At 42.9% G+C, this 23763-nt stretch overlaps 1 protein-coding gene across 2 annotated transcripts in view; it reads right to left on the bottom strand.

Annotated features, from left to right (window-relative positions):
* RAB9A (RAB9A, member RAS oncogene family) overlaps positions 1-23763 on the bottom strand; it is a 223902-nt gene that overhangs the window by 123318 nt on the left and 76821 nt on the right. Inside the window, exon 1 of one of the 2 annotated variants that reach the window (XM_078657857.1) lies at positions 742-798. The exons of the other annotated variant lie outside the window; for it this stretch is intronic. The gene's annotated coding sequence lies outside the window, so the exon portion shown is untranslated. Of the gene's footprint in view, positions 1-741; positions 799-23763 lie in introns of those variants that run through there. 2 annotated transcript variants of the gene reach the window in all.

Here is a 23763-nt window from a genome sequence, read left to right on the forward strand (position 1 = left end):
GAACAATGAATGGGATCAAACTCACTATTTTAGAGAACCCAGATTTTCCTTCTCGCTACATCCAACTAAAACTTGCTCACTCTTCTGACCAACTTGATGGCAACCGAAAGTAACTTTAGGTAATCGATCTAATGCCCCGGGTAGCATGTGTCCTACCTGGAGAATAAGCAACTTGGGTTGAACTGCATTTTATTAAATTGTGCACGGGCACCCTTCGCAAGGACTAACGTGTTAGCGAGGCGGTTGAGGCTCCATGAACGAATAGAAGACTCAGAGGATTTTAACATTGATATTCCAATACGTATCATGCACAGTGGTACTGCCAGAAACTGGTACAATGCCAGAAGGAGGCGTGGGAGAGAATTTCGCCAGTCTTGGAAACCACCTGCGATTACACTTCAGTTTTGCTACTTTTTCCCTGTTACCAAGATCTATGCATATTCCACCTAATCAGTATATAATGGCTAAGGTGGGCCAGCGCTGCCCTTAGTGGGATTACCAACATCAAGGAAAGGATACTTTGCAGCCAGTGGTATGAGGGACTAGACAATAGCGGACATTAGGACCCTTGAGGATCTTTATTCGGGGGAGCCCTTAGGAGCCTGGAAAGTTTGGAAGCTGAAAATAGCTACCTAGTGCACTATTCTTGATGTATTGGGCCGTAATGCAGGCACCACATAGCATGTCAGGAGAGACAGGCCTTGAGCCTCAGGTGAACGAACTGCTGCAGACTATACTAACCTTCCGTGACTGGCACCAACTGATTTCATGGCTGTATAAGGTGTTGGTCTCCATGATCTCTGACAACCTACAAGATGTACATGTCATATGAGAGGGCTTTCTAGGTAGGCTGTTTAGGGACACAGAGTGGGAACTGACTATTGAGCATACGCAAACATACGGTCTCCAAGAACACATGGCTGAAGTTCACGCAATTTAATTTTTTGCACACGACGTACCTCACGCCCCACAAGATGAATGTAATGATGCAGGTTAACAATCTGAGTTGCCCTAGATGTGCTATTGCTGATGCATATTTCGCACATATGGTATCGAACTTCCCAGTGGTTGCCCGCTTCTAAGCAGGGGTGACTTCTGACCTGAGGATAAGCCTCAATAGGTGGTATATGAACATCGCAGAAATCTGCCTGCTTGGTTTATATGCTTGACAGACTGCAAGGAAGACTGGTAATAGATTTGTAGAGCTAGTTCTGACTGAGACTGGTAATAGATTTGTAGAGCTAGTTCTGACTGTACCCCGCAGGGACATTGCACTACACTGCAAGTCCCCGGAAGGCCCACCTCATTAGGTGGGAGAAAGGTGTGGAGACCAGGGGGAAGACTGGGCCTTGCGTAAAGATGCGTTCGCGGCACAATGGATAGAGGTAATTGCGGCCTTTACACAAACTGAGGAGTAGGGCGCCCTCCTTTTATGGAATATGGGGCCCCCCGGGTGAACAATGATGCCCCAGTATGTGACATAGACAATGACCTGCCATGTTGAGGCCCCAGTACACTCTCACATGCAAACGGGACGCCTACTGTGGGAGTTGGTTCGCTACTAGTAATACCGCAGGCAACACCCGAATAGCCTATAATGAACTGGAATCGTTAAATAGCTGCTCACGTTGTTTACCTGCTATCTGTACTGCTATGTATGCTGATATTCTAGACACTGAGATGCAGTGAACCGTCAAAAATGCTGTGTTATTCTTTGATACTTGTATGAAATGTTACTATTGATGTATAACTGGGATTTTACTGTATCCAAATTAAACCAATGAGGTTATGGAAGTGTACATGATAGAATCAGTGTTGAACATTGCTTTTAGAGTTATAAGTACTGGATAGGACAGGAGAGTGCCTAGTCCCTATGTTTTCTTTTATCGCTCTCTCCACTTTGTTGCCTAATCAGTGTGTATGTATTAGCCTTTTTTTAAAAGGGAGTTTTTAATGTGTTATTTTTAAGCTGCATAGGGCAGACATGTATAACGTTGCACTTATAAATGGATTCTTAGATAACCTCCTTTATTACTGGATTATGCACACTTCAAGTATCTATTAATATATGTATGTCTGACAAAAAAGAAATACAACACTATAATCTCCTCTGGAGTATTTCTACAGGCCACAAATCATGTGGGAATCTGAAAGTTTCAGTAGCTTGTTTTGAAGGGTTCATAATCTGGAGGATAGGGGAGGCAAATATTCCTTCCAAAGGGTACAGAACAATGCAGAAACAATTGACATGTATACCTCAACCTTGCAGATGGTTTACCAACTGCCCTTAGACCAGCGGCATAGGAAGGGGAGTGTGGTGGGTGAAGGCTGCTCCGGGTCTCATCACTGAGGGGGGTGACAAAATGGCAAAAATATGTGTTTTTAAAATAAAAATAATAATTTGGGGGCTAAAAACACTTTAAAAAAAAGGAATATTATTTCAAACGAGTGGTGCGCAGAAAAAAACAGAAAGGCGAAGCTTTAAGTATCTTATTTTTCCTTCTTTTAATAATTTCAATGTGGGGAAGGTGACAAGAAATGTTCTGCATCGGGTACCACCTGACCTTGTTACGCCACTGCCTTAGACAGCCAGATGTACTGAACAACTTTGCTGCTGCAAACCATGCAATGTGCAAAGTCACAGGGTTTGAGACAGAAAATGGTGTTTGACGATGTATTTAAACTGCTGTTAAGAGTTAGAAAAGCCTTTCCAATTTATGAAAGGGCTTTGCGAATTGTTCCAAATTGCAATTAGGAGGGGGCATAATACAGCAAAGATTCCAAATTGTAATTTGCCATTGTAGAGAAGAATGGTTTGTAAAAACAACAGGGGGTCGCAAACCACTGAAAAGTTACTAACACATTATCGTGATGACAACTGACTCGGAGAGGCCAGCTACCCCCCTGGGAATGATTTATTGGGCTTTTTCACGAGAGCAGGCAGTTGTACACGCAGTGCATAATTTGAGCCAATGGTTTCCGGTTCTCGGCACCGGCACTTAATTGTCAACACGGGCGCTTGCGGCAGTCGGCCGCATGGTAGCACTGTTTGTTTAATTTAGAGAGGAGCCATACAACTGTTGATTATTAATTCAATAAACACTAAAATGACTGTTACCTGCAGCCCAAGCCATTCTTGTACCCTTTGAGGCATTAAAATAGTCTAACTGACCACACTTGTAGGAGTGTGATAGTTAGTAGTTATGCTGATGCGATCAATGACAGCCATGCCAGGGTCAAAATGTAGTGCGAGCTGCAGTGGTCTGCTGACAAGGGTCCTGGCACTTACTTATTTTTACAAATTAAGCACTGGGTACAATGGACCGCTGCCTGCTCGCCCCCAACAGCATGTGTGCTGAACTATGGGTATTCACTGTTGTGTTATTTGAAAATGAGAGGAATCCATGGTTTGTTAAAAATCGAAGTTTATAACTTGTATTCAATCTCCCACATGCTTACAGGGCATAAGGTAGCATGCAGAGCCACCCACTTCAACACTGTAGAATAACACCAAATTGACTGAGAAACTAGCTCAAAGCCCAGTCTCAGATCAATAGGACCATTAAATACAGGTGGCTAGAGGGATACACCTAGTAACTAATTGTACTTCCAGAATAAAGATGTCCCTCAGGCCACAGGATCTGTAAAACTACAAGACAAAGGACAGGACACTCAATGGAAGCATGGAGGTCATACCTTGTAGGAGATTTTAAATAAACTGCAGCTTTTGCATCTTTAAAGTCACATACAGCCTGATTCATGAAGCTAAATTGCACTCGCAAAGGGCAAGATTCTCAGAATCTTGCCTTTTGCGAGTGCAATTTTGGCATTTGGGATTCACAATCCCAAATGCAAAAATCGCTAATGAAGAATTAGCTAATATGCGAGAATTAGCATTTAAGGAATCTCTATTAGAGATTCCTTAAATGCTATTCATGACACTTTCAAAAATTGCGATTTTGCAAATTTGGGCCGCTATTTACCGAGAGGTCAGACCTCTCGGTAAATAGCAAAAACTTAGAAAAATGCTTTTAAAAGCATTTTTCTAAGTTGCATGTTGCACACACACATGTCCTTTGGACATGTGTGTGCGCAACACCTGTTCAAATGTGCTTTTTAGGGGTGCAACAGGGTGTCCTTTGGACACCCCTGGCACCCTTAAAATCGCTATCTTATTTGCGAGTAGCAAATTGCCACTCGCAAATAAGGGATACTCCCCATTCATTCCTATGGGCCTCTTGGCCCATAGGAATGAATGGGGAGTTTTGGCGAGTAGCAAATTGCTACTCGCAAATAAAGAACATGTAGGAATCGCTATTTCATTAGCAATTCCTACATGAATGCCGTTTTGCGTGTCCTCAATAGCGAGTCGCTATGATTCGCTATTAGGGCCACGCAAAACGGATTGTACATGAATCAGGCTGTATGTGTGTGGGTCCACCAAGATCTTGAATCAAAGAGTGGCCTTCCAGTACCTGGTGCAGTGTCACCCATGACTAAGAATAGAAACAGCTTTGATTATGTAGGCATGAAAAACAAATGCTCTTACTGACAACGTAGGATACCCCTCTTGGAACTGTAATGAGCACCTAGGTGTGCCTTGAGGTCAGAGAGAAGGATCCTTTACGGGCAGTAATAGACTTTCACTTCAATTTGTAGATGCTATGAGCGGCCCTTCTAAGTGCCACACAGAGCAGGTGTCCTGAAGTTCTGAGGAGCACACCCAGACAGTTCCATACCCATTGGTTTGGTCCAGGTTAACAGTCCTAGATTTTTCACGAGGCACGAAAGTGTTTAGCATGAACAGATTTAGAGTGCGGCGTAATCTTTCACGTTTTCCTTTTCACATGCACTAGAAGTAGAAGTGCAATGAGGCCAGCTCAATGGCAAGCACAGCTACTGGATTCTCAATGTCAGCATGGAGTTCTCAAGAGACAACCTGTGCTGTCCCAAAGAAGACTCCAGAGGGAATAATTCCTATTGGAGGCCTGAAAAGAAAATGAAAGATGGGCAGGCTCTCTGAATCTGGGACAGTAAGATACACTTGATACTGGGTCTAGGAAAGCAAGTGCATTCCCAGAACTGGGTCTCAGTCGCGTCTTAACTAGCTTTGTCCTGCACTGCTGGCAGCCTCGTTTTTTGGAAACTACCCAACTAATACAGTCAATTAATTCCAAACCATGTACAACTTCAACAAGAGCTTGAATTTTGATTGTTCCCGAGGGAGTTAGAGATTCCCAGCAGTCACTGAGCTTTTGTATTGCATTGTATTGTGTTATTGTAGCATTGTATAATGCTTACTACCTCCCTATGTGGGGCGCTAAATTGCTTAGCCACACGAACAGTAAGCTACAGTGTGTAGGGTGTGCAGTTCAAAGGATGTTTTTGTTTTGAATCTAGGTAGGAAGTGGTTGCATGTCATGCACGATGAATACTGAGCTGCGATTAGCGAATAATGGGATTATTAACTAAGGGCATGGTTTACTGTTATTTGGCAGTGCCGAGGAAGGCCCACAAACAGTGTCCACCTCACCAGGAATCAAACATGCGACCTGGAGGTTACAGCTTAAATGGGCCATAATATCAGCCTTCAGTCACTAGGAGGTACATTTCTTCATTTTTTATTCTGTGCAGGTCAGTGAAATTTGGATCTCATTCCATGTTCAATCCAGTTGAAATGGCTTTTTGAGGAGAGAATGCTTTGGAAGTCGCTGACAACAGCCAAACTCTGTATCCTGAGAAGATGGAAAACTCGGACTGTACCTTCTAACAAAGAATGGATTAATGAACCGACACCTATTGCTGGACACGAATGCTTGATCTACTTCCTAAATGATCAGACCCACTTCTTTCACCACATAAGGAGCCACTTTCTACCACGCCAGATTGTGTCCAGTGTGCAAAAGATCTCTGGCCCAGAAAGTTATATCCTGAATGAAGCAACACTAAGGTAAGACCTGTCCCAATTCAGTTATTTATTGGACCTAGCAGATCTAATAATGGTTAAAGACTTCTACAAAAGGGAGGAGTGTTAAAGGTAAAGTAAAAGAAGACCATATACATACAAATTCACAATGGGAGCAAAGGAACAGAAGGGGACACTGAATATTAAAAATACAACTAGTGACCATTGACTCTCCCGACTGGAAGAGACAGGCATAAATACCTCAAAATAGACACGGTCATTACGTACAGGAATTGAGATACTTTAACACACTAGCTGCACTTGCGGCTGGCATGGATCTTACGATCAGTCAGCTGCCACTGCTTGGTGGAGGATAACTGTGTTAACTTCTATCTATAAACAATAAGATTCCGCTGCACTCCTTAGGTTAACCAAAATGTTCAAATCAGTGTATATGAGGAAAGCCAAGTCTCTTAGGGTGCTCAGGGTGATGCTCCAACTGTCCAGAAAGAGCAGAACGTATAAAACCTGAAAGAGCCCTGTGAGCACAGGGTGGTTGACCTGAGCACACCTGTGTGCTTTAAATTAGCAAAGGTAATTCGAAGGTTAATGTTCAAGAAAAGTTTTATTCACTTTTTTTGTTCGTTGATATGTATCATAGTTCTGTTTCAAAGCAGTAATTTCACTGAAACTTCAAATCATAAACGAATGTTCAAAATTGTAAATACAGATATATCCAAAGTATTCAAATTCCATATGGTAATGCCATACATAACTCCTCTCCCCGATGCATTTCGAGCCTAGGGGCTCTTCGTCAGGGGGTACACTGTAGGTAAAGTAAAGGAAGGTAGTATCAGTGTGGAACAGGATCTGAGTGAGAGCTAGCGAATAGTGACATTCAGCGCTGTAAATATCTCCAACATGCGAAGTGCTTTAGTCACCTTGGTGCACGTGCATTAAAAAAGTTAAATAAAAGGTTAAATGCGACGAGCCTGAAGGGTTAAATTGACTCTGAATTTAAACGTGAAGGGTGACGGAGAAATATCATGACCAAAAGACCCGAAAAAAACGAACAATAAAGTGCATAGATTAAATGGGTGAACCTGCATGGTCTACCGTGAACTATGTGGTGCGCATTTTATGAAATATTGTACAATCGCACTTACCGAGGGTTAGAAAGATGGGAAGACCATGCATTACAGAAAAAGCCGTATGTGCAGTACGCCAGTGGTAAACGCCGACAGACGTGCGTGGTAGTGTACGCGAAGCCGCAATGGCGTTTATTGAAAACAAACAGTGAAATAGAAAACGGGCTGCGAAGCAACTCGAGGCCGGTGAACACAAACAAGGGACTAAACGGGAGTGCACACATCGGGGAAGTAAGCTAAAAGGGTAAACAGTGTGGAGGGAATCAGAAAATAAAGCTCAAATATATAAAAAGGGTAAAAAGATAGGTGGGAGATGTAAATAGGAAAACGTAAGAGGAATTAAGGTTCAGGATGTCAAGAGAGTCAAAAGAATCAGAAGATAAGAGAACACAGAAAATGTAATATCAAGGTGACTGAATACTAATCATCATTTAGATAATCAGAGCATATGCAAAAAAGTTGATCAACCAGCAGTCAAATACAGTTCAAAGGGTAATATATAATGTTACAGGAAGCTGCTAAATTCCAGGCGCTCGTTGAGCCCATGTGGCACAGTCGTTCCCAGTTTGAAAATCCAGAATAGTTCCCTTTGCAATAGGAATTTTTTGGGATCAAGGCCCTCCGGTTTGTTTACAGTTTCAAGGACCAAAAAACGGATCTGACTGTTCGTGTGATTTTGTTGTGTGAAATGTGCTGACACGCAGGACTTCAAGTTCTTATTCCTGATGTTGCTTCTGTGTTCATTAAGACGTGTTTTTATCTTACGCTCTGTTTTGCCTACGTACGGTAGGCCGCAAGGGCATTTTAAGAGGTAAACCACATTGGTGGAATCACAAGTAGCATTGGTTCTCAAGGGTATCAATTTGCCCGAACTCGGATGGTTAACCATAGTTCCTGGTATGATATTGTGGCAATTTTGACAGTTATGGCATGGAATGGTTCCTTTGTATGTTATAGATTCCTTTCTCTGTGGTTTGATGTATGACCGTAGGTTTCTAGATCTTTGATAGGCAAATATAGGCATGTCAATGAAAATCTTATTGAAGTCTGGTTCTACTTGTAGCAGTTGCCAATGATTTTTGATGGTTTTTTTGATCAAATGACTTTTAGTGGAAAATTTGGAAACAAACATTGGGTTATGTATTCGTTTTTACTCTGTCCTTGGGTTGCAACAAAGTGGAACGAACAGTAGATCTGACACGTTGGTAAGCAGCGTTGATAATTCTCTGTGGATAGCCTCTTTTTGTGAACTTTGTCATGATAGTAGAACTGTCCTGAACAAATGCCTCTTCAGTGGAAGCTATCCTCTTTGCTCTGAGAAGCTGTGAATACGGTAAATGCGTTTTGAGACTGGATTGGTGGAAGCTGGAGTAGTGTAGATAGTTGTTGCGATCCGTAGGCTTAATGTGCATTGATGTTTCCAGTTTGTAGTCTTTGTTGGTAATGTTGACATCCAGAAAAGTTATGTTGGAACTATTGTATTGGTGGGTGAATTGAACTCTTTCATCAATATGGTTCAAATCAGAAATTGCAAATAGTAGTTGTTCCTCTGTGCCTACCCAAATTAGGAAAATATCGTCGATGTAACGATAGTAAGTTTGCAAGTGATTTTGCCAATGGGGGACTGAAAGAATGTGTTCATTTTCAAAATCCTGCATAAACAGGTTGGCATATGCCGGAGCGGCACAATTGCCCATGGCTACTCCGGATAATTGGCTGTAAAACTTGTTGTTATATCTGAAATAACTATGCATCAAGGTGAATTCAATCAGTTCCATTAGAAAGATTTGCAAATTTTGTGGTTTGTCTGATCTTAACAGTGCCGCTTCTATTGCTTGTATTCCAAGATTATGAGGGATGCAGGTGTAAAGAGAATTCACATCAATGGTACATAGCAAGATAGGTTTGTGAGGATCAATGGTGATTTGGCTAAGTTTGGCTAGGAAATCTGTGGTGTCTTGTAGAAAACTGGTCATGGATTTAACAGATGGTTGTAAGTGACGGTCGATATAAGTTCCAACTGATTCGTGAATGGAATTGATGGTGCTGACAATGGGTCTGAATGGAGGTTTTGTTAAATGCTTGTGAACTTTGGGAATCATGTACAAGTATGGGACACTGGGATGGTTCTTGATGAGGCAACTGCGATCTCTGGTCGTGATGGTTCCATTAGTTACGGATTTGTCAACGATTGTCTGGAGAATAGCAGCATACTCCTTAGTTGGGTCTGATGGAATTTCCATGTAAGTATTAGTGTCTGCAAGATGTTTCTGTACGCTATCAAGGTAGAATTGGCTGTCCGTGATTACTAAGGATCCTCCCTTGTCTGCGGGGCAGATCGTGATGTTATCATTGGTAGCTAATTGTTTTAATGCCATTTTCTCTTGATTATTCAAATTTTGTTTCTGTCTTGAGGGTAATTTGCAGATTTTGTCTAGATCTCTTTGTACCAAGGTTTCAAATAAATCCAAAGTTTTATGGCTCACGGGGGCCATGAAGGTACTTTTGGGACGTAAGTCTAAAGATGTATGTTCTTCTGTGCTGGAAGGAGTAGGACAAATATTGGAGAAAAAGTGTCTTAGTCGCAAATTTCTCATGAATTTAAACAAGCTGGTCTGAATTTCAAGGTCATTCAAATTGTAGGTGGGGACAAAAGAAATTCCATCAGACCCAACTAAGGAGTATGCTGCTATTCTCCAGACAATCGTTGACAAATCCGTAACTAATGGAACCATCACGACCAGAGATCGCAGTTACCTCATCAAGAACCATCCCAGTGTCCCATACTTGTACATGATTCCCAAAGTTCACAAGCATTTAACAAAACCTCCATTCAGACCCATTGTCAGCACCATCAATTCCATTCACGAATCAGTTGGAACTTATATCGACCGTCACTTACAACCATCTGTTAAATCCATGACCAGTTTTCTACAAGACACCACAGATTTCCTAACCAAACTTAGCCAAATCACCATTGATCCTCACAAACCTATCTTGCTATGTACCATTGATGTGAATTCTCTTTACACCTGCATCCCTCATAATCTTGGAATACAAGCAATAGAAGCGGCACTGTTAAGATCAGACAAACCACAAAATTTGCAAATCTTTCTAATGGAACTGATTGAATTCACCTTGATGCATAGTTATTTCAGATATAACAACAAGTTTTACAGCCAATTATCCGGAGTAGCCATGGGCAATTGTGCCGCTCCGGCATATGCCAACCTGTTTATGCAGGATTTTGAAAATGAACACATTCTTTCAGTCCCACATTGGCAAAATCACTTGCAAACTTACTATCGTTACATCGACGATATTTTCCTAATTTGGGTAGGCACAGAGGAACAACTACTATTTGCAATTTCTGATTTGAACCATATTGATGAAAGAATTCAATTCACCCACCAATACAATAGTTCCAACATAACTTTTCTGGATGTCAACATTACCAACAAAGACTACAAACTGGAAACATCAATGCACATTAAGCCTACGGATCGCAACAACTATCTACACTACTCCAGCTTCCACCAATCCAGTCTCAAAACGCATTTACCGTATTCACAGCTTCTCAGAGCAAAGAGGATAGCTTCCACTGAAGAGGCATTTGTTCAGGACAGTTCTACTATCATGACAAAGTTCACAAAAAGAGGCTATCCACAGAGAATTATCAACGCTGCTTACCAACGTGTCAGATCTACTGTTCGTTCCACTTTGTTGCAACCCAAGGACAGAGTAAAAACGAATACACAACCCAATGTGTTTGTTTCCAAATTTTCCACTAAAAGTCATTTGATCAAAAAAACCATCAAAAATCATTGGCAACTGCTACAAGTAGAACCAGACTTCAATAAGATTTTCATTGACATGCCTATATTTGCCTATCAAAGATCTAGAAACCTACGGTCATACATCAAACCACAGAGAAAGGAATCTATAACATACAAAGGAACCATTCCATGCCATAACTGTCAAAATTGCCACAATATCATACCAGGAACTATGGTTAACCATCCGAGTTCGGGCAAATTGATACCCTTGAGAACCCATGCTACTTGTGATTCCACCAATGTGGTTTACCTCTTAAAATGCCCTTGCGGCCTACCGTACGTAGGCAAAACAGAGCGTAAGATAAAAACACGTCTTAATGAACACAGAAACAACATCAGGAATAAGAACTTGAAGTCCTGCGTGTCAGCACATTTCACACAACAAAATCACACGAACAGTCAGATCCGTTTTTTGGTCCTTGAAACTGTAAACAAACCGGAGGGCCTTGATCCCAAAAAATTCCTATTGCAAAGGGAACTATTCTGGATTTTCAAACTGGGAACGACTGTGCCACATGGGCTCAACGAGCGCCTGGAATTTAGCAGCTTCCTGTAACATTATATATTACCCTTTGAACTGTATTTGACTGCTGGTTGATCAACTTTTTTGCATATGCTCTGATTATCTAAATGATGATTAGTATTCAGTCACCTTGATATTACATTTTCTGTGTTCTCTTATCTTCTGATTCTTTTGACTCTCTTGACATCCTGAACCTTAATTCCTCTTACGTTTTCCTATTTACATCTCCCACCTATCTTTTTACCCTTTTTATCTATTTGAGCTTTATTTTCTGATTCCCTCCACACTGTTTACCCTTTTAGCTTACTTCCCTGATGTGTGCACTCCCGTTTAGTCCCTTGTTTGTGTTCACCGGCCTCGAGTTGCTTCACAGCAAATTTTCTATTTCACTGTTTGTTTTCAATAAACGCCATTGCGGCTTCGCGTACACTACCACGCACGTCTGTCGGCGTTTACCACTGGCGTACTGCACATACGGCTTTTTCTGTAATGCATGGTCTTCCCATCTTTCTAACCCTCGGTAAGTGCGATTGTACGATATTTCATAAAATGCGCACCACATAGTTCACGGTAGACCATGCAGGTTCACCCATTTAATCTATGCACTTTATTGTTCGTTTTTTTCGGGTCTTTTGGTCACGATATTTCTCCGTCACCCTTCACGTTTAAATTCAGAGAACCTTTCAATTTAACCCTTCAGGCTCGTCGCATTTAACCTTTTATTTAACTTTTTTAATGCACGTGCACCAAGGTGACTAAAGCACTTCGCATGTTGGAGATATTTACAGCGCTGAATGTCACTATTCCCTAGCTCTCACTCAGATCCTGTTCCACACTGATACTACCTTCCTTTACTTTACCTACAGTGTACCCCCTGACGAAGAGCCCCTAGGCTCGAAATGCATCGGGGAGAGGAGTTATGTATGGCATTACCATATGGAATTTGAATACTTTGGATATATCTGTATTTACAATTTTGAACATTCGTTTATGATTTAAAGTTTCAGTGAAATTACTGCTTTGAAACAGAACTATGATACATATCAACGAACAAAAAAAGTGAATAAAACTTTTCTTGAACATTAACCTTCGAATTACCTTTGCTCATTTAAAGCACACAGGTGTGCTCAGGTCAACCACCCTGTGCTCACAGGGCTCTTTCAGGTTTTAACTTCTATCTAACCATTTTTTAAACTATTTTTAGCCTAATGGAGGGACAAATGACTGGGTCAAAGAATTATGAAAGGTTTTCTTTTTAATCTCACTATGAACCTGTCTGGTGATAAGAGAAAATATATTGTTATACTATTATGCTAGTTGAAAACTGAAAAATAAAAGAACAAAAAAGAAATGTTGTTTGAAAAACAAGATTGGGTATTTAGAAATCCTCTAGCTATGAATATAGAGTTGACCTTTTATCACTAAAAGGGACATCGCAGAGAAGACTTGGATTGTACAAATCTATTGCCATCAGGATAATAGAAATCTTTGCCACAGCTTACGTCAAGGACACATAGAAGATCTTATGCTTCTCCCATAACACTCAATGGCTAAATCAGCAACAGGATAACATACACGATAAACAACACACAGCATTGGCAAATCCATTAGTCTGGCACTGGCCACCAGCCTTTTGGCTTTGACAATTCTGGTTTTGTTCTGTCATGGTTTTGTGCAAAACCTTTTTGTTGGGAAAGTCACCAGGCCATCTTCAATCTAAAAAAACAAAATCATTTGCTAAAGGAAAAAAATATTTCCTTGGTTCAAAAAAGCATACATTACCAAAGTAATCCCTGGTGCTGGAAACATTGTGTGTAAATGTGCTCCTTTCAAGCTAGCCTGGCTGATAAAGGGTGATGCCCTGAAACCGGTCCCAGGATGCTGGTTTCCGGTCCAGGGAGGACCTGGCTTGGCAGTTTGGGCTGGACTGTTCCCAAAAGGAACAGAGTCAAGACTGATTTGCATATGGCTGGGTCCAAACTGTGGTGGTGTGGTGAGCAAAAGAATTATGGATTCAACCCAGATCCTTGTGACTGGGGGTGAATGTTTGCATTGGCCAGCATTCCGTCCATCAATTGTTTATTTTGCATATGTCGCCCTCAGTGGGAAGGATATGCCCAGACGTGGGACCCATGCTCCCTACACCACTGGATTCAAGGTAGCCTGGCTGATGAAGAGTGATGCCCTGAAACCGGCTTCAGAATGCTTCCTTCCAGTCTAAGGAGGACCTGGCTTGGCAGTTCGGGCTGGACTGTTCCCACAAGGAACAGGGTCAAGAAACTGATTTACATATGGCTGGGTCCAAACTGGGATGGTGTGGTGAGCAAACATATGATGGATTTAACCCAGATCCTTGTAACCGGGGGTGAACGTTTGCATTGTCCAGCATTCTCTCCATCAATTGTTTTTTTTGCATATATCGCCCTAAGTGGGAAGGGTATGACCAGACGTGGGTCCCATGCTCCCTACACCACTGGATTCAAGGTAGCCTGGCTGATGAAGAGTGATGCCCTGAAACCGGTCCCAGGATGCTGGTTTCCAGGCCAGGGAGGACTTGGCTTGGCAGTTCGGGCTGGACTGTTCCCACAAGGAACAAGGTCAAGACTGATTTGCATATGGCTGGGTCCAAACTGGGGTGATGTGGTGAGCAAAAGAATTATGGATTTAACCCAGATCCTTGTAACTGGGGGTGAATGTTTGCTTCGTCCAGCATTCCGTCCATCGTTTATTTTGCCTTGTGAAAGGGCAGCATGCTGTATCTCAAAGTGAAATCAGCAAGCAGCTAAGTGTACTAAATCCATGCCCCATGATGCATGCTGCAGTGGCTGGAATTAAAATGTCAATAACACAGACTAATGGGTGAAGTCTGACTGAAAACTCCCATAAGTAACTATGTTATACACATAACTGTAGTAAAATCAAAAGGTCTTGGCTAACACCAGGTCTAAAAAGCAAATTGGTTTGACACTGGCTGTCAACCTCTTGTCTGTGCTAATGTTTTTATGTAGTTTTCTTTTAAACGTCCTTACAAATAGAGAGGTTTGAAAGGATAACTAGCTAGAGAGGCTTGCAAAGAAAGCTAGCTAGAGAGGTTTTCAAAGAAAGCTAGCTAGAGAGGCTTGCAAAAACAGCTAGATAGTGAGGTTTGTTAGATAGATGGTGTTGCAAAGATATATGATGTTGCACAGACACATGGTGTTGCAAAAACAGATAGACACTGTTGCAAAGAGAGAGAGTGTTGAAAAGAGACAGACTGCGTTGCAAAGAGATCGAGTTGCTTACATTGAGACAGCTGCATTGACGGATAGTCAATCAAATAATCTTTATTCAATAATTTCCCAGATAATCATAAAAGACATACATGATTTAAAACACACACAATATACAAAACAATCAAATATTCAAAATAAATGCATCAAGAAAAATAGAATACATACCAGGCACAAAGCCATAAAAAAAGGTGGATAGTGTTGTCTAGATAGAGTTGCAAATGTATATAGCATAGACAGATCATGTTATTTCACTGGCAGTAATGCAAATGAGGCGCACCTCATTTAACAGTATACACAGATTAGGTCATACATTAAGGGATTGACAAAGTATGGGTCATCAACATTAGTGCATTTAGTGTTGGTGCCTCTCGGGACAAAAAACACCCTACTACCTAGGTGTACATATACACAGGACTATCAAAGAAAATCCCCAGGTACCTCAAAATGAATAATCCAATATCCCGGCACTCAAATGTAACAGTTATTCAGGCATATGCATCAACGAAAATACCTCCCGGTAAAACACCGAATCGGTAAAACAGGCCGATACCGAACGCAAAACCATAAAACGCAATGCATCAAACAAAAAAATCGGAAAAAAATAAAGAACCGCTAAAATCCTCCGCGGTAAATTACCGATTCGTTAAACAGACATTCGGAAATACCGAACCCCAAAGCATACTTCGGAAATACCGAATAGGCAATAACGAATCGAAATGGAATGCATGAACAGTCGCTAATACCGGAAATCCCTAAAATCGCTATTTAGCATGAGCAAAATAAGGGGAATCACAATCAGGAGGTAAAGTTAACAGAAGGACAGAAAAAAAAAAACTAACCCCATCAGCAGGTGCTGACAATCAGTAACCCTTCATAAATGCCCTGGGAAACCCCACATGTACACCAAAATGGCTGCCCTCTACGTGCTTGCTAGGAGGTGGAGGATCAACGCCCAGGCCCAGCGCAGGAGGATGATACAGGACAGGATCTTCAGGGTGCGCATCACTTTGCTGGGGCAGACCGAGGAACAGGTGTACGCCAAGTATAGACTCAACCGTGCCATGATAATGGACCTAATAGCAGACCTGGCACCATTACTGCAGCACGAGACCCGTCGGACCAACGCCATACCAGCCCATGTGCAGGTCCTATGCTGCCTGCACCTGCTTGCATCTGGAAGCTTCCAGGGGGTAATAGCTGATACAGGAGGCGTGTCGCAAAGTGCTTTATCACGCTTCTTCCACCGGTTCCTAGAGGCCATGCTGACATTTATTAATCGTCACATCACCTTCCCCAGAACCCCCCAGCAGCTTACCCGCACCAAAAGGGAATTCTACCAGGTGGCACAATTCCCCCATGTCATAGGGTGTGTTGACTGCACGCATGTCCCCATCTGTCCTCCATCAGCCACCGAATACATTTTCCGCAACCGGAAATCATATCATTCTATTAATGTGCAGGTGGTGTGCAATGCCAAGTTCATCATTACGGACCTTGTAGCCCAATTCCCCGGGAGCACACACGACGCCTACATTTTCCGTCACTGTGGCCTCCACAGGCGCCTGATCAACGGTGAATTCGGAGAGGGACACCTACTAGGTACATATAGCTGCATCATCGTACTCCCCATCCACTCCATCCCCACATGTATAATTTCATTCATGCTGATTACCATTCTCTCCCCATCCTGCAGGTGACAGCGCATACGCATTGCGTGAATATCTCCTCACTCCCTATCTCAACCCAGCTACCCCGCAAGAGCAGCGCTACAACAGAGCACACATCAGCACAAGGAATGTGGTTGAGCGAACATTCGGCATCCTCAAGAGCCGCTTCCGAATACTGCACAAGACTGGAGGTGCCTTGCAGTATGACCCAGTGACCTGCTGCCAGATCATTGCTGTGTGTGCCATCCTGCACAACATCGCCACGCGCAGGGGATACACAGAGGTGGAGGGAGAGGATGAACTACGTGCCCAGCAACCCCCCCCACAACACCGACAGGCACATGTGCCCAACACAGCTGAAGGGCAAAGGAGGCGGACATACATCACACGGAATCATTTCTGAGACAGGTAAGAGAGTGACTTGACAACAGGAACAGATTTGCAAGGGTTTAATGGGCATGGACACCTGACTGGTGCAGAAATACGTAACACAAACATGCTGCTGCTGCAGTTAAATTAAAACTATAAATGTCCCTTCTCAGAACAGGTGACGCGTGCGGCACTTTGGTCTGGCCATGGTTACCTCACCAAGGACAGTGTGACTTTGCCACATGTTCACTTCCGTTTGCCGCGTACCCCCAGTCTCTTGTCCTGTGACTCCTCGGGTTCTACACGATGGGAGTCAGTGGCAGTTGCATTGCGGCCACTGCGCCTCCTCACGCTGGTGTCCGGCAGGGAGACACTGCTGACACTGGAGGCTGCCTCACTCCCCTCTTCCGCTCCCAGACTGCTGACACTGGCTGACCCTGGCTGCAGTTGCTCCACTGCAGTGGTCACCCTCTCAAGGGCCTTGGCCACATCCCCACAATAATGACCTAGCTCCACTTGCAGGGACACGGACCTGCGGGACAGCACAGCCGTGCTGTTGCACAGCTTATTGATGGCCTTGTTAGTAGTATTCACTGCCAGCATGATCTGCCTGTGACGCCGGCGCTCACTCTGTTGGCCTGCGACTATGGCACGTGTCAGTTCTTGCAGGCAAAGCTTGATATCTTTGTTGCCTGCAGATACGGCAGTGGTGTGCTCACGCACAGCGTCAGTCATGTTGCCAAGTTTGTTGCAAAGTTTTGTCATGGTGAGTTTCATGGCACCCATGTGTCTCCCCTGCAGGCGCTGGACACGCAGCATCCGGGTCTCCACAACTCCGTACCCTTCGGACAGATCGACCGGTCTTGCAGCAGCCCGACCCGGGGGCACAACCCTCTGCCTGATGCGCTGTCGGCCTGCAGTTTGGCTGGTTGGAGTGACGACAGCCTGGCGTGGAACATTTGGGTGTGATGAACATTGATCTGACTCCATCACGGACAGGGCGGCAACATCTGCTCTGCGGAGTGGCCCGCACTGGTGGTGGTGGTGGTGGTGGTGGTGGTGTCTTGGACCGCGAGGATGGTGGTGGTGGTGGTGCTGGCTTGGACCGCGAGGATGGTGGTGGTGGTGGTGCTGGCTTGGACGGCGAGGACGGTGGAGGTGTTGTCCGCCGTGGTGGTGAAGGGGAGGTCATGACTTCAGCTCCCTGTGAGCACTACGCATCTGACAACTCTGGCGTCTCCGAGATGACAAGGCGGCCACTGTCGTCAGAATCGATGGGGGATGCATCTGTGTGTGAAACAGTGCATAGTTATTATCATGGTATAGTATGTGACAATAGCTGTGGCATCTCACAATAAATTACTTTTTTGTGACTGACATTTGACCCTTGGCTGCTGTATTCATCTCTGGGCTCAGGCATGCACCCATTCATGTATTGACTACATCTCCCATGGTGCAACACAGTGGTGAGGGTGTGTGTCTAGGGCAACGCTACATGTGCACTGGGTCTGGCATGGGGGATTGGGCAGGGACTTAGTACACGCTGCATCGTTACGCTGCCATGCTTCTTACCTTGTCCTCCTTCCGCAGCACCTGAGGTGTCCAGACTTGTGACCCCCACAACAGCTTCCGGTTCTATGGTGGCCTCCACTAGATCCTCCAGGGCTGTGTTAGGCGTCACATTGGATGTGCCCCCTCCTGTGCCAGCAGCATCCTTGACCCTCTGCGCTATCCTCTCCTTGGCCCTCTTACGCAGGTCGTACCAGTGTTTTTTTAGGTCGTCGATGCTGCGGTGGGTGACTCCGCAGGCATTCACCTTGTCCTTGATGCGCAGCCACATCTTTCTTTTTTCAGCCTCTGGCACCTTCAGCGACAACTTTCCAAAGAGTCGGTCATGGTTGCTGGTCACACTCTCTATTAAGATTTCCAGCTCCTTATCTGAAAACTTCCGTTTTCGCTTTCGGGGTGTGTCCTTTCCATGCTGGGGGGCCTCCTTCTCCATCTTGTCCTGCTTGCCTTTTCCTGGTTGCTACTGGTTCTGTCAGGGTCCTCAGCTCCTGTGCTCTGCCTCCTCCTCTGTGCTACTCCGAACACTGAATGCAGCGTGGCTGTCCTACTTCCTGGTTGTGATGTCATCGGCCTGCTTCCGAAGCGTCGCGTAAATTTCCCGTTTTCGTTAATATCGAATCCGCTAATACCGGATTCACTAATACCGATTCGGTATTACCGATTTCGGTTTTTGCTACTCTCGCTGGCGTATAATCGTTATTTAATAGCGATTATTAACGACTCGGTAATTTTTAACGATTAGTTTGATGCATCGCGGTTTGCATGTTCATAATAGCGAGTCGTTATTTTTCGGTATTACCGACAGGTATTACCGACTGTTGATGCATATGCCCGTAAATTGCTTATATTTTTACCATAGAGGACTAAATTTACGCACAATTCCTGAACATTCAGCCACAAATAACAATTTTGGTTCATAAGAGTCAAATAGATTTAATTAACACATATTAGAAACGCCATCAGAAATTGATGTACAAAACAGACACAAAATGACACAAATTACATTGGTGAATAACTAGCCAAGAGAGGGTGATAAACACAATGTGCAGGACAAATGGAATAAATATGTCCTCCTCTTCTTGATCCTCAAGCAAAAACAGCTGACACGTGTTTCGTCACGTCATGTGACTTCCTCAAGGCTTCTAAATATTTGTAGTGCAAATTTGTTAGCTTCTATGTCCGTAGTCTTCTTTCAAATAATAGAGATTTGATCTGCCCGTTTGACGAATAACTTAGTCTATAAACTTTGTAGCTCCTCTTTAATTAGATTCATAAGTCCAGACCATTTTCCATGTCTTAGTAACCTCCGTTACAGCGAACCATAGTGATATAAACGTTTTGTTTCTAAAAGCACCACGGAGTCTCCATAAAGTATCCTTAACTCAAGTCTAAGTATTCCAATAATTTATAATCTTCTCAAATGGTTAGCCTTAATTTTCCTTTCTTTCTTTTGTTAGACTGAGATTACGGCCTGGAACTCGTTTTTTCACGTAATGGGCGTGTATGTTCCTAAAAAAAATATTGGCTTATTTCCGTTTATAACGACATGGGTGATGGGCTCTGATATGCCGTGTGTAAGAACGTCCTCTCTATCCGTGTCACCATAGACAGATCAGGTTGCAAAGTTAGACAGAGTTGCAATGATAGACAGATAAACCGGGTTACAAAGGTAGACAGGCAGATTTACAAAGATGGAATAGGCAGACGGGGCTGCAAGGGTAGACAAATAGCAAAGATAGGTAGAGTAGACAGATAGATAGACAGGTTTGCAAAGGTAGACAGACAGGAAGATAGAATTGCAAATATAGAGTAGACAGAGTTACAAAATCAGGTAGGACAGGAAATATCAGAATAAATGGCAGAGCTAAAATTAGTAATGTAATAGTTACAAGTCTATTTAAGCAGGGCATCAAAAGCACTGAAAGCACACTAGAAAGCCATGCAAGCATGACATAAAAACTAAACTGGTTTACAAATATAACTGTGGTCCTCAATTAAAATACTTTGGCAGCATGAGGTACGGGAGTGCAGTTATAAATGCAGTTCACTGCATGCCTACTAAAAAAAATTACCACTTTGCAGAGTCGTTTCCAATGGACTCAATTTGGTATGCTGTGAAACAGCAGTAGCCAGGTAAAGGCGAATTCAAAAGGAATTTACAACACCATAGTAGGTGACAGGAACTGATAAAGCTGGAACTGCCTTGTGCTCAACAGGAAAAGATGAAAGAAGGCTTCCTGCTTTTACATCAGAGTCTAAAAACAAAGGCAACACTAAAGTCAAAGTAAAAACAAAACAACTGGCACTGAACTAACTGCCTTATGTATGGAAGAGCTCATTGTGAAAGAGCAAAATGCAGCCACTCGAAGTGACGTTATCCAGTGGCTGAAGTAGGCTGACCCAGCTACCATTTGCTGGATATTGTTGTAGTGGGTGGAAGAAAAATGTGATTGAAACAAGAAAAGACCAATGGATGAAGAGGGCTAACTTGAAGCCCCTTTCAATAAGTATATTATACATGTATTTTTATAAAAATCAAAAGCCCTTGCCCAACACCAATATTGAAGTCAGTTGCTAGTATTCCATGCGGTTTCCATGTCGCAGTATAGGTGTGGCAAGCACAACAGTGGTTTTCTTGTGCGGCAAGCAGCGAGGCAAGTAACTGCTAAACACACAACTGCCTATTTTAATGGCAAAGAGGTGGGCTTGTACATATCCTAGCAAAAGCCTATATCCCAAAAATAATGTATTGTGTAATACAGAACTGTAGTATGTGGAACAATTAACTCTCCAAAGCGACTCTTTTTGGGTGAAGCATGCGGAAAAAAATCCATGTGAAAGCTCTAGGTGCAATGTGACTTTCCCCCCAACCTCACGCAATATCATGGAGTGTTGGGAAAGTGAAACCCACCCTACAGATTGTTTACATACTCATAACCGTATTTATTTGGCACTCAGCATTTTTTTTTAAATCTTTTTTTTATTAAACACAAGAAACACGAAGCATTTTTAAAAAAAAAAATTTAATAAAGTTCATGCTAAATTAAGACAAGTAACGCATCGGAATGCATTCGTGCTGCTCGCTCGGCATTGTGGGTCGCGAACGCTCCTTTGTAGAGGATAAGTGGATGCTGATGCAAGTTTCATTTGATCACGTGACCCTGCTGACATCAGCTCTGGTCTCCTGTATCTTCAACAAACAGGCTCAGTGTCCAGCACAGAGGAGCGCTTGTTCTAGCTGTGCAGAAATGATTTCGTGATTCAAGCTTCACCATCACGGGTGAGGGTTGATGCCTATAATTTCCCCTACATAAATGCCCCAATTATAGGTTGGGAGACAGATTTGTACTAGTCTATAATAAGACCGTGCAAATTAGACCTCCCTCGACACCTGCTAAGCAGCTCTTCGACCAAGATGCTCGATAAACAATAAATGGCAGAGAGAAACAACAAGAAACAGCCTGGTTTAAGAGCCAGAAGAGGGAGTGAGAGTAGAAAAACGCATATATGAGGGCGAAGGGATGCTGGGCAACATTAAAGATATTGTGAATATAAATATAAAGTGAATGAAATACAAGGGTGTGCGTTTTGGGACCTGGATTAAAGGGGGAGCTGCCAAATCCCTACAAGCTGAGGCTGCAGGATACTGTTGTAACATTAGGGAATACATTATGATTGTTGCATTTAGCTATATTACAGCTAACATTAAATTATATGAAAAAGTTCCGCCTCTGGACACAGTTAAACGTATTTTATGTAAAGTGCTCAGATAACCTTCGTGTGTAACACAACTCTATCAAACACAGTAAGTATTTTATAAAAAAAAATTGCTAAACTAGTATTAGATAATAGCCAAGAAAAACAAAATGTCAGATACCTTTGTGAAAGGATATCGAGATAAAGTCGTCAAAACGGATAATTAAGAACACAAAAGCTGGCTTCTGTTTGTTTACCACAATTCAGCTTGCAGCAAGTTCCATCAATTAGTATGTAGGCCTTCGACAGTAAAGCCATATCAATTAGAAAGTGACTCATATATAAAAAGTCATTGATTTATCACCTACGGTTAATGGTTGACATCTGCATACATCTCAATGTGGCAAACACAGGATGGGAAATCAGGCATGTAATTTACCAGTGATATATGGGGAGTGGGCACCCAGGGCCTTTGGCATATCCAGTGCGCACTATATACTGTGACTTTGAGCACATGGGCACGGCAACCGCCATCCTGTTTTTGACTGTGTAAACCTAGCCCCATGCACTGCTCATGACCTTAAACATAATATCATCAACTAGAAAAGGCAAATTTCAGCGTTTTGCAGGTTCTGGTTAATAACCATTATGTCCCTTCAACTGAGTATATTTCCACAGGGAATATGTTCATCTTTTTCTAAGGTAGGTTAGTAGCTGATCTCAGTAAACCCATAACGTTCTGTAATGTAAACGTGTTCAGTGTCACTTTTTAATATTAGCTTTAAAATGTGAAAGTTAGTCTACCTTTAACAGGGCAATGCTTTTTTTTACCGTTCCATAAAGCCTAGACAGATACAAGGCGTTGTTGACTATGCATGCAGGTTAAAGTAGGGACTAAATAAATATACAGGACGTTTGCCCTTTCCAGGTATGTGGTTCTATGCGTTTCTATATTCCTTATTTATTTATTTACCTCCAAGAGTCTTTAACCAATGTGCATGCAACCACCTACACGCCATGTTCACATCCTTCAAGGGCCTTACATATAGCCGGGTACAGTGCAGTGATCACATCTGCCTCCATTGGCTCAACTCCAACTTCGCCAAGAAGCCGGTACCAGGCTTAGTAAGAGTTCTGTCAAGGTGGTCTCCATCTCGGCACCTGCAAGCAATGCCTTGTTCAGCCACTCAGATTTTTATCCTTTTGCAACTCTATCGTTTTGTTAGGATTAACCTCAATCGTGATTACAGTAATAAACCAATATATGGGGTATGCTTTGCAATGGTAAAGCGCTTCACACACTTCATTTTACTGTATTTTTTCGCAAGGCAGCTCAGTGTGATAATGCCTATTTTGCAAAAATCTGAACGTAATCAGCCAGTCAGTTTCACATTGGGGAAAGGCTAACAGTCTTTATTTCTTCAGAAGAAATTATAAAGATATTGTGCCTTGCAGCTGCACTACTTGACCTGTGCGGTGAGCTGTAGAATGGACATGCCTCGCTGTAGCATGGACATGCCTCGCTTCTTGAGTTCTTGATATAGTTTTTTAATAAAGAAGCTCAGTGATTAAAATCACCTTTAAATTCAGGTACGGGATCTCGGACAGATAGAGCAATCCAATCTCATGTTGGGCAGTAACACCTACAATTAAAAGTACTAAAATCACTGCGATCTACAATCAGCCCACAGAATTCTCAACCAAGACTGAATCAGAAAATATATGGATAGAGGCAAAGGAGTGATGATGGGGTCAAAGGGGGAAAAGCAAGTTAATGT

The sequence above is a fragment of the Lissotriton helveticus genome, chromosome 8, assembly GCF_964261635.1.
Source record: "Lissotriton helveticus chromosome 8, aLisHel1.1, whole genome shotgun sequence".
NCBI lineage: Eukaryota > Metazoa > Chordata > Amphibia > Caudata > Salamandridae > Lissotriton > Lissotriton helveticus.